Here is a 12048-nt window from a genome sequence, read left to right on the forward strand (position 1 = left end):
AGAGAGAGCTGGTGATTAGGAAACACTTGTAGAGGTCTGGTACTGTGTGAAGCCTTGGAACTTGGTTCTCAGTGCCTAGGCTGAGGTCACATAGCAATCCCTGTGGCTCTGTGCTAGACTTGGCCATTCTTTGTTCTTCAGACCAGCTCATATCCTGTGACAGGGGTCAGGTTCCAGGGTCAATTTAAGAAACTGCTAAATTCAGCTCTGGGGTCATTGGAGACAAACAGATCATCGGAGTGAATGGAAATTGGAATTTACAGAATATCACAGAGATGGGAAGTTGGAGTCACTGAAAGACAGAGGACATTTTTGGGTAGCCCAACATTGTGTCTCATCTCTGCACACATGTCCAACCCCCAACCTCAACTCCTGTCCATGGACATATTTTTGACTGCTTTTATGGATCAGTTGTCTAAATGTGAAATGCACTTTGTCAGAGAGAAGGAGTCATGCCTTCATTTTGGCCCAAAACATGTGCCTTTCACCCAGAAAGTTTTAACATGGCCTATTTCCAGGCTTGCTCAGTGCTTTTCAAGATTTAATTTGCATCTATATTTGTGTTTGCATATCCATATATGGGAATGGGTATCTTCTCATCACCTCTGAGAGTCCAAGGAGCTCAGCAAAGAAAGAGGAGTCTTTGTTGGGACATTAATTCCTTATCTTCAGGAGCTCCAGTTAGATTCTAATTCTTCTCAAAGTTCCCTCTCTCCTAATTCCATAACTGACTTTTACTGAACTTTAGAATAAAGTTTAGTCCCCAGGATTACTTACAGTTACCAAGGCAAGAGTTGAAAGGTCCCTTTACTTTCAGTTAAGGAAACAAGCAAGGTGGCTAAAAAAATAAGTGGAAAACATTTCACACACAGAGAGAGCTGCTTAAATCATAGTTTTTGAAATTTAGCTCATAATTCTGAAGTTGTAAATCACAATTTAACTACAACTGAACAAACTCTTGTCAGGTTTTATTCTGTGGTAAGGAGTTTCCACAAACACCTGCCAGTTTAGAGAGTAGATTAGAGAGAGAGTAAAATAGAAAGGTCCAAAGGCCAAAATCTGGGTTTTAGTGGCAATATGTATCCTGTAATATGTAATACGTAACTAATATGTGTAGGGGAGTCTATGGCTGCAGCAGAATATGATCTTCCCCTCTCATCCCAATTCTGGATGTTCTGCATTTGTTGCTTGCCAGAGATCATGCCTTGCTCTGGAAAGCCTTAGTTATTTTCCATTGTGTTAGAGCTTCAGCTTGATTTTGATGCATTTAGAAAGCAAATTTTAGGTTGCCCAAAGGTGAGCTCAAGACAGGGTATCCAGACTGCAGGTAAGTCTTTCCTTTCTTGGCAAAGAAATCTAGTAAGGTCCTGACATCCTGGAGGGATAGGTGGACTCTAGAATGATGAGCCACTCCTCTAGCTCATTGCTGATGTCTTGCAGCAAAAGCAGATTCATTTCTCTGTCCTCAATGAATGGGTCAATATTATGGCCAAAGCTACAAAGGCTACACAGGCGAATTATGCCTCAGCAGTTCTGCCAGCATGCTGGGTTAATTGCCTTTGCAGACCTCTTTTTGATGCAGAGCAAAAAAAAAAGGAGAAAAAAATGATTTAGATTTTTCAGTAATCTCTTGGGGGTGATGCCTTCAACCACTTAAAGGGAATAAAAATTTTTCTAGAAATTTAGGTCTCTTTTTAAATTCTTCCCAGGCTTGCCCTATCTATCATCCAAGCTAAAACTGCTCTTATGATATATTGTACATGGAGCCCACACTACATCATCTGCGTTCTGACAGTGCCACGGTTCCGCAGTAGGTTATAATGCAACGTAACAAATTACAATGGTGGACATTGACAAATTCAGTTTGGGGGGAGTTTAAATTAATTTTGAACTGCTTCAAGTTGGTTTAAAAAGTTATTTTTAAATAAATCAGAGTTAGAGGGGAATAGAGAGCTCCGAAGATGAACATGTGTGTAGAACAGAGTTCGGGGACCATGTGGAATAAGTAGTTGAGTGGAATGGGATTGGATAGGACCCATATTTTGCCTGTTCTTCTGACAACAGAACCACCATGGGAAAAGCAGCTTATCTTATAAGCAGAGGGGTAAGTGTCCATGACACAGGGTACCCTAGGATCTTATGATCAGCATTAGCCCACATTACTTCCTGGAGACAAAGCATGACTTTTGGGAGAGCATGAGATAGAATTATATGGCGGTATATATGACACCATCAATAATTCTAAAAGAAACATAGCTTTTGAAGACAATGCAGATCACTGTGTTGGTGTGGTTACATACAAAGGCATTCAATCAGGAATCCAGAAGAAACCTGTGAGCTATTTCCAAGGCTCTTACTGTTGAATTTGTAAGACCAGGTCTCTCTAAACCTGCCCTTCTATCTCTGCTAAAGCGATTAATATATTGGGTTGCAGGCTTTGTGGCCCTCTTAGGAGGAAAAGGGAAATGCATGGGAAATGCTTTGCCCTTTTGAAATGACAGTCAGACTCGATTACTGAGGCAGCGGCTGTTGCTGCTGTTTCTGTCGTCATTATTTTCGTTGTATTTTAGAAAACAAGGCATTCTGCTTTGATGCGAGTCAGGCTAGCGTAATATAAGCTACGTCCTCACGTCCTCCTCGTTTGGGCTGGAAGAACAATGTATGTCTGGGACTAGGATAAGGCAGGTAGCTGAAGGACATGAGGCTGAGAGGCAGCTGGGAAGAGAATTTTCAGAGCAAGAACAGCCCCGCTGACTTGCACCCTAACCCAAGCCAGACGGCCCACCATTTTGGAGCGTTTCTGCTCCTTTTCTTTCAGGTAGAAGTGAAAACAATCCATATCGGTGAGGCTTTATCCCCTACAAAGAAATATTCATTTCTCAGAGCATGGGGGAATCAATTAGCCACAGTGCCGTGTTCAGGTAGACTTTAGATTAGCTCGAGACCACTCCACTATAGATAATTAACCTTCGTACCCAAATTAGCAGTGAAATAAGCCAGTTATTAGTTTTCATAATGAACAAAATTGAGTATTTTGGAAAGTTAAACCCCTAGAGCTTAAATTAAAATAAGCATCTGGGAGAAATCCCTAAAGTATACTTCAATTCATTAATACTACAAATTCCACAGTAGATTGAACTGACAATGTGCCTTCTCTAAAGGAAATTGAGTCTCTCAAATAATCATTTGGATTGACCTCAGAGAGTGATTCTACTTAATGCCTGGAATTTCAAAGACGAGCCCAATAACTGAGTTGATGTCCTTTTCTTGCTAAGAGGCAGTGGCAGGCAGAGAAGAAGTAAAGCTACACGTGGCACTAAAACAAACAAATGGTTTTATTAAAGGTCTAACAGAAAATTGTCTGAGCTGCAGCCCGGAGGACACACAATCCTTGACAGGCCTTTGAGAGTGAGTAGCTATGTTGTGTGGGTCACTGGGCTAAAATATCAAGGACACTGAGTGCTTTGGGTCCTGGCTGTAAGATTCTAGAAACACCACAAATTTCCCCACTCCTGTTTCCTCCCTGATAAGCTGGGAGCAATTATGATTGCCTTACTCAGCTCAGTGTTTGGAAGATCAGTTCTACAAAACTCTAAATGGGAAGAGGTTGCACTAACATTAATCGGTTCTTTTAATGGAAAAAAGCTCCAATCTCTCCCCAATCCCCAAGTCTGCAACAATACACCATTTTGTTAAAAAAAAAAAAAGTGTCAAAATAAGAAGTCTTGTAAATCAACAAATATTTGCTAAACATTTCACACGGACGCTCTCTGTTCTCAAAAATATTCCATCCTTTGTGTTATGTTTATCACCTGCCTAAGCAGACTCCACAATGAGCAGGCAAAGGCAGCATTTCCCATGCTGAAGAACCAAGCTGAGGATTCATGAACTTGCCCATTTCCCAATGTCTAGGTCATCCTCTGTGCTGGGTCCACCAACCACGACCCCAAACCCAGAAGTTCCTTCCTAGATGAGAAGTTGGAGAGAAGGAAGAACTCCAATCAAAACCACCAGCTCATTTCCTGTCTGAGACTTTTATTATCTTCATGGTCTAAAGAGGACATAGAGTTTAGGGGAGGTGAAATACCAGGTTCTATGAAGTTAGATAAGGTGAAGCCTGTGAAACCACAAAGGATTTTTCAGACCAGTGACCATTCAGAAAAGGGCTCAGGGTTGTCCTCCAGCTTATTCTGATGAGGGTTTCTCGAGACCAGATCACAGAGCATGCTCTTTAGTTTTATACTTGGGCAAATGGTATTTTCTTTCATCCATATTTGGGATGGGCAAAAGAACAAAATTTCTTCTTTTGGTGATTTACGTGTGTGTAGAGGCCCAGATCATGGGCATGGGAATTTGTTGTCAGAGTAATGCCTGACCGTTGAATGAGTGCATATTTTCTTTTTTCTTACAAAAGAATATGCAACATGTTTTAGTCATATTATCTCTGAAATGTTGGGACTGGCATGTACTGGGATAGCTCAGGGTCAAAAATGACTGATATTGTGGATATTCAGAGGAGCTATTTCAGTACTCTGTTCAACTTTGAAACCATCATTCCTGATGGAGGCAGGGAACTGCACTAGTAGCAGTGTGGCACAGGATTCCATGAGCTGCCCACGAAGGTGTAAATGCTTGAGCAGCCACCCTGTTCCATGTGTTTATTCTCTTGGGAACCAGACCAACACCAAGGAGGGAGTCAAGTTAGCAAAGTTTTCTGTGAGCTAGCAAGTGCATTAACATCAGACAGCTGTAGGAAAGTGCAGACTATGAAAAATAATCAAGGTGAGGATGCACCGGAGATGAAGATAAATTCAGAGGGATTTTTCATGCACATAGAGAGACTGGAGTTCAGTATTGAAGACATGCTGGCCTCTAAGAGGAGACAGGATAATTTATTGAGAGAAGAGGGAAACAATGCAACAGAAATTCAATGAATATTTGCCCAACTATTCAAAAGGAGGCTGTAAGCAGATGCTTATATTGAGCATACATCCCTAAGGGAGAAAACGGTATAGGAAGAAATCAGGACTGAATCGGAAAAAGATGATGAAGGGATTAGGAATTCTAAAGACAAATAGAAGTTGAGATGTCCATAGAATCTCTATGAGGATCCAGGGCCTAGAGGAGAGGAAACAAAGAAATGATAGTTTCTTCCCCATGTAGGGCTGAGGCTGGTCCTTTGGCTGAACCTGGGGGTATAGATAATCATTTTTAGCAACAGTATTGTTGCTAAATTGAGGGCAGCTAAAATCCAAAGGGCCATAGAGGCCAAACTGATTCACTAAGTTTGCTAGATTTGGCTTTTGGGGTTGATAGCGATATTCCCAATTTCATGATCGAGGCCTATTCAGAAAAAATAAATTATCAAAATCTAAGACTAATTTTTTATTTTCAGAGGACAAAGCAAAGACTTAAAAAAAGCAAACACTGATCCAGGGGGCCAGAGCAACATCCAATGGATCCAGTGTCCAGCAACACCCAGTGGATCTAGGTTCGACCCCTGGCATACCATATGGAATAACTCCTGCGCACTGTTGGATGTGGCACAAAAAATAAACAAACAAAAAAGAGGTCCACAGCTGTAAGTATAAATGGTAGATGGGAAAAAGGGGATGGCAGCTGAGTTCTATGATAGGTTATACTCAGTAGTTTCTGCCCACTACAAGAATCCTATTTCTGTTGACACATCACTCTGATTGATTTTGCATGAAGGGGTATAAGAACTAGTGGGGAAATAATGCAAAAATAAAAATTTCATATATGCATATATAATAGCAACCATATATAATATGCATGTGTATATATCTATGTATATATATAAATCAATAACTTACATGTACCTTAATTTAGTATTATTGTTTTGCTAATTTTATTTAGCATATTCCTCTATTAATAAGTCTTCATATTAATAGTCTGAAATAATTTGCCTTTGCTGTAGCTAATGTACAAGCTAAAGGGGTTTACTCCAAATCTCCAGCGCCTAAAGATTCAACATGTTGCTGATTTCAGTACAATGAATTCTATCTTCTTGGGTCTCACTGAAATGTGCAACATACAACTTTATTTAGCCTCTGAAACTCTTTCTTTTTCTGAAGAGCAAGATAGTATTGGGAAACAAAGTCAAAACCTTTCACATGGGAAATATGCTCTTTACCCCTGTGTTCTATCCTGACTAGACTCCAAAGCTTTCAATATTGTTCTCACATAGTTACTTCTTATATGTAGGTTTACAGAGCAGCTTGGAACCAAGGTAAGATGGCAAACCCTGTACATCAGTGTATTCTCTAAATTCTGCCTTTATTCCTTCGCATTTCCTCTATCTGACTCAGATTCATTGCCACAGACTCTATATCTCCCAGGTGACCCATAAGATCACAGTTTTCTGGCCATCCCTGTCCTCTATTCAGGGCACATCATTTGTATTCTCAAGGATGGAGCTGAGACACAGGCACATCCAGGCTCCATATTCCTGTGGACATTCATCTTGTTTGCATATTTTACATCTGACATGCTGTATTAGTATTATTCTCTCTTTTTGCAGCTGTAACAAATTATTACAATGTAGTGGCTGAACACATCTCACATTTATTATCCTATCATGATGGAAGTCAGAAGTACAAACTGGGTCTTTTGCTCCATCAAAATGTCCATTGGGCTGGATCCTTTCTGCAGGTTTTGCAAAGGAAAATCTGTGACCCTGACTTTTCAGCTCCCAAAGCCACCTACATGCTTGAGCTCTGTTCCCTTTCTCTTTGTCAAGAGATTCAGAACCACCAGCAGTTCTTTTCCTCCTTTCGCTCTGACATTGAAAATTCTGTCCCTCTTTGGGAGACAGGAAAGACTTTTATATTTCTATTAGATTCACTCTGATAATTGAGAATAACCTTTCTACATCAAGGTCAGGTGAGCAGCTTTAATTCCTTTTGCTTCTGTAATTTCCCTATTGTTACAGTGGAAACTGCCTACTTTGGAGACTGGAGCGATAGCACAGTGGGTAGGACATTTTTATTTTTTGTCTTTGTTTTTGCTTTGGGGTCACATCCTGAGGAACTCAGGGTTACTATGGCTCTGCACTCAGAAATCGCTCCTGGCAGGCACAGGGGACCATATGGGGTGCCAGGAATCGAACCACTGTCCATCCAGAATCTGTTGCTTGCAAAGCAAACGCCCTAAGGATATTTTTCTTGCATGGAGCAGACCCATATTCAATTCCCAGCATTGTAGATGGTTCCCCCAAACCTGCCCCTCAGGAGTTATTTCTGAGTGCAGAGCCAGGATAAGCCCTGAGTGTTGCCAGGTGTGACTAAAATTAAAAAAGAAAAGAAACTGCCTAGTTTCTGAGTTCTTGTAGATGGTGAGTGTGTAAAGTTAGCGCACTGACCACCAGATATCTTCTGAATTATAGCTAAATAGCTCTTTATTGTACAGCTCATGTAGGTTTATCTCTGTGGGCTGCAATAGTATCATAACAATGTGAATGAATGAGGGTAGTAGGAAGCCTGTCTACAGTACAGGCAGGAGTGGGGTGGGGAGGAGGGGGATTTGGGACATTGGTGATGGGAATGTTGCACTGGGGAAGGGAGGTGTTCTTTACATGACTGAAACCCAACTACAATCATATTTGTAATCAAAGTGTTTAAATAAAGATATTATTAAAAAAAGAAAAGAAAGGAGATTCCTGAGTCCTGACCAGCAACACCAGTTGACCTTTCGTTCCCTTACTCCATTCTCTTCCACTCTTGTTCACACTCCTCTACTCTGCATCCCTCCATTCTTTTTGTTTTGTTTTGTTTTTTGGGTCACACCTGACAATAACACTCAGGGGTTACTCCTGGCTATTTGCTCAGAAATCGCTCCTGGCTAGGGAGACCATATGGGATGTCAGGGACTGAGCCAGGTCCATCCTGGTTCAAGGCTAAGGTCCATCCTGTGCAAGGCTAATGCCCTACGTTGTGCTATTGCTCTGGCCCCATCATCCCTCCACTCTTTACTTTCCTCTCTCCAGTCCTTCAATCTCCACTCTTCTCCAGTCTCTTTCAAAACTTCTTTCACTCTCTTCCATTTTATGCTATGGTTGAGCTGCCACTCTCCATTCTCTCTGCACTTGTCTGTATTGTCTGCTGATCGAAGCCATCTTCCTTCTCTTTTTATTTCCCTTGTATGCTGAACTGCATTATTGGTATGAGGCACCCTCCTATGCGATGCTGACCTATGTTAAAATACATTACCCATGCCTGTTCTTAGCTGTTTTTGCTATGACTGGATATGCCTTACATTAATGAAGTTTAATTAAAAAATACGAATCAAATTGCATATGCCTTATGCAACTGAGGTTTTGAATTGATCCAAAATGACCAGTTGGATTGCCTTGAATATCTGCTCTCCTTTCCCCCAATCACATCCTCTGAAAGACCATGAAGACCAAAATAGTTGTCCATGGCCATCTTTGCAGCAAAGTTTAATTCTCCTTCTATACTTGTGAATGTTTCATACATTGTGTAATTCAGACATAAGACTGCTTCCCACTCCAAGTACTGCCAATGTTTCCCACCTGTTTCCCCAGGCCCAGGCAGGTTGGTCTCCACAGAGATCTGTGTGTGGACTTGGAATTTGTAAGAAACAAAGAGAAGATTTACATGCAGTGGAAGGAGATTTTCCTGGCTGCCACTTCTCAAAGAGCAGGAAACCCCTTGGCACCACCCTCTCAAACCATTTTTCTTTCAGTGTTTTTCAAACAGTCCCCTTTTCTATTGACTCACAGTTGTTTATTGCTTAAAACTAAGCTGACCAGAAAACTAGCAGAAGTATAACTTCTGACCAGACATAGTTATTCTCTGATCTAACTTTTGTCCTGATTTGTTTGGTTTTGGTTATAACCAGCATGTCTCAGGGGATACTCCAAGATTTGTGCTTAAAAATTACTGCTGGAAGTTCTCAGGAGACTGAAAAGTTCTTGTCATTAAATCTGGACCTTCTGCTTGCAAAGTTTATACTCTACCCATTGTACAAGCCCTGGCCTGCTTCTTCATAGAATACCTGTCTCAAAAGTTTGGGGGAGGTAATACCTCAAGAAATGAATAAGGTAAAGTGAAAAGTTAAGAGGCAGTTGGTAACTGAAAATATTTCATAAAAAGGGTTAAGGGAAAAGAAGAGAGTGGACAAATATCTCTGTCCAGTTTATAGATGGGTTAGTATTTTCAAATGGCAGAAAGAATACAGGAGTAAGCTGGTGCCTAAAAAATGGGAACCATGTGCTTCATTTCCATTCTATTTGCAAATTTTGAAAAGCCCAGGATGTTATTCAGAGGTTCTCTATAAACCTATGTCATAGAGACAATTAATGAAGGCATAATTGTACAAAGAGGTCAATCTTGTCAGCTTAGACATCATGAAAAAAGCCAAACAGTTTGCTCCTCTGTAGAGACCACTGAGCTGGTAATCTGGGGAACAAACCTTAAAGAAGCCAGAGCTTCTCATGTACCTCTTCATGCCAGCCAAGGACCTTGTTGAGATAAACACTCCTTGCCCTTGACAGTGACCCAGATATGAGTGCTTGGCTCTGCCTCGTGCGCACTGCGCAGATTGTTGTTGTTGATGAGTCTCCTTGGAGAGGCATTTTTTTTTTGAATCAGTGATGGAGAAAAAAAAATAGTTTCACTGGTGAGTCACTTATCACTTCCACCTCTTCTCTCCCCACACAAAGCAGAGATGAGGGCACTAGGAGAGCTCAGGGGGAAGAAGCACTTGTCAAGGGCTAATTCCAGCCTGAGGCACCGCCTACTTCTTAGCATAGATGAAACCCTGGACTTCTTGGAAGCAGAAGGTAATACAAATTGGGAAATGGATCAGGGTGACTGGTAACAGGCCTATAAGAATGGGGCAGAGGGAGCTGCCGCAGCAAAGCAAAAGTGGCAGAGCCACATCAGCTCATTTTCAGCACTTAGATGGTACATTTAAGGAGCATCAGGGAAGTACGTGTGTGTGTGTGTGTGTGTGTGTGTGTGTGTGTGTGTGTGTGTGTGTGTGTGTGTGTGTATCCTGCTCACTTATTCTACCTTTGTTCACCAGCTGTCCTGAGAATAATATGAGCCAAACTCCTAAACCCAGAAGATCTCTAAAGCTTTTAACAGCAGGAAGCTGCCAATTTAATTCCCGTGCTTGCTCCCTGTATCAACATCATCTTCTTCCCCTATAGGTGAAAACAAGGATGCAGGGACAGGTAAAGGCTTACCTGCAGGTCTCAGCCAGGAAAACTAAGTCTGAAGTCCATCCGGATTGGTCATAAGCTTCCAGAGAGCTTAGAAGATCAAATGACCTATGTTATTGGAAAGTCCAGGAAAAGAATCAAAGACCGACCTTCCGGCACTGGAGTCCTCTCATGGACTCTTCACTGGGGTTGTTCAGCGTGGCAGATTCGTCACTGAACTTCATTGTGAGGTTGCTGGAGAATCTCAGAACCCGGATACAGGTTCGGAAGCAGAAAGAACAACTGACTTTCTAGAGACACCAATGAAAGGAGGTCTCTGCTCAACCCAAGTTAGATCAAGCAACACATGGTTCCCTGGGCACCACAAGAATTAATCCAGAGAAGGGAGCCAGAAATGGTGACAGGCTTGTGAAAAATGTAGTCTGCCTGGAACTTCAATATGCAAGTGAGTCTTTCAGGTTACTTCTGCCCAGGAGTGTCAGAGATGGAGACTGGATTGGTCAAAGGAGACCATGAACTCCAACATGGCAGAGACCATAAGGTCCCACCAACCCCACAGAATCTTCTGTTTCTTAGAACAAAGACAATGAATGTGGTGGTGGGGGGGGGGGGGAATAAAGAATCAAGGGCTACCAAGGTTCAAAGAATTAGCCACCAGGAAAACAAAGAACAATAAGCATCTCCTGTTTGTTAATTTTCTTCCATTTTTCTGGGCCAGCTGTTTGAGGCATTTGCTCCATTTCCCAGTCAAGCTTAAAAGAAGACTTTTTCACAGTAAATGAAAAGTATTAATAATTTGATATGGTCTTAATTCATTTCATGATTCAGTTCTGCGGAATCTACAGAGACTGCTCCCAGCCTAGTAATTATAAAAGGTGCTTCCGAATCAGTCCTGACTTGATCTTACAAGATTTCATCATTTTCCTATTCCCTTTTACTTTATTATTCAGTTTGATTTGACTTGGCTAAGAAACCTAAGGCCACATAAATGGTATGTTTTATATCTTTAAAAGTGCTGTTGAGATAAATTCTTATATGAAAGCGGCTCTAATGCTAAATCAATGTCATTTATTTTTAAATTGAAGAACACTGTAATGGAGGGCAGAACTTCCTGATGCCACTCTCAGTAGCTCACTCTAAGCTGTCAATGACAGCTATGCCCTAGGTACCTCTGGATTCCCCTTCCTCTCTCTCTACTCCATTCTTTAGAAATGCAAATATGTTTGCAGTTGGGCCTCTCTCCCTTACTCATTATCTCTTCTTACTTTTGGGTCATACTCTGTGATGACCAGGGCTTACTTCTGTCTCTATGTTCATATATCACTGCTAGAAGTTTTGGGGGTTACCCTATATGGTACTGGAGATAAAATTATAAGTCAGTTAAGTGTAAGGCAAGCAAGCACTTTAAGCCTTATAATGTTCTTTGATCCTCTTTCTCTTAAATCTTATTAAAAAAAAAGTCATCAGCCACTTTGTTTGCTTTTGTCTTATGGCCACACCTGATTATGCTTGGGCTTATTCCTATCTCTATACTCAGAAATTACTCCTGGTGATGCTCAGGATATTACATGGGGTGCTGGGGTGGAACCCAGGTTGGCTGTGTATAAGGCAACTCTTGTACATACTGTATTATTTCTCCAGTCCCCATCAGCTACTTTTTAGACAGGTATTTTTGTGTACATATAGGATGTGGTTTGTTCCAATAGCTGATAATTTGTATATAGCCAGGCAGAATTTAAGGTTTACAAGGCAGAGATGTTTGTCTTTATTGTGGGAATTTTTAGGCAATCAAGATTCAACAAATAGCTGCTGAAAAAATAGAAGTCTTTGGATTTGTCTTG

This window comes from Suncus etruscus, chromosome 15 (assembly GCF_024139225.1).
Source record: "Suncus etruscus isolate mSunEtr1 chromosome 15, mSunEtr1.pri.cur, whole genome shotgun sequence".
Lineage (NCBI taxonomy): Eukaryota > Metazoa > Chordata > Mammalia > Eulipotyphla > Soricidae > Suncus > Suncus etruscus.